The sequence below is a fragment of the Hipposideros armiger genome, unplaced genomic scaffold (genome assembly GCF_001890085.2).
Source record: "Hipposideros armiger isolate ML-2016 unplaced genomic scaffold, ASM189008v1 scaffold_154, whole genome shotgun sequence".
Taxonomy (NCBI): Eukaryota; Metazoa; Chordata; class Mammalia; order Chiroptera; family Hipposideridae; genus Hipposideros; species Hipposideros armiger.
The window spans coordinates 2,749,818-2,750,349 of NW_017731504.1; positions in this window are offsets into that span (position 1 = coordinate 2,749,818).

Consider the following 532-nt stretch of genomic DNA (forward strand, 5'->3'; position numbering starts at 1 on the left):
TTTTGAGTTAATTTTGGTACATGGTGACAGAGAGCAGTCTACGGGGTTGTTGGAAAAGTCATGATGTATTTTTCTGTTTTTCATTGTAAAAATGCGTTATGACTTTTCCAACGGCCCAATAGTTTTGTTCTTTTCAGTTTCCCCAACACCATTTATTGAAGAGGCTTTCTTTTTTCTATTGTATGTTTTTGGTTCCTTTGTCAAAATTTATCTGCCTATATATATGTGGGTTTATTTCTGGGTTTTTAGTTCTATTCCATCAGTCTGTGTATCTGTTTTTCTGCCAATGTCATGCTGTTTGGATTATTGTTGCTTTGTAGTATAAACTGAAGTCAGGGAATGTGATACCTCCAGCCTACTGTTTTTTTCTTAGGATTGCTTTGGCTGTTCTGGATCTTTTGTGATTCCATGCAAATCTGATGATTTTTTTTGTTCTATTTCTTTTAAAAGTGCCATCAGGATTTTGATGGGGATTGCATGAAATCTTTATAATATTTTGGGTAATATGGCCATTTTAACTATGTTGATTCTT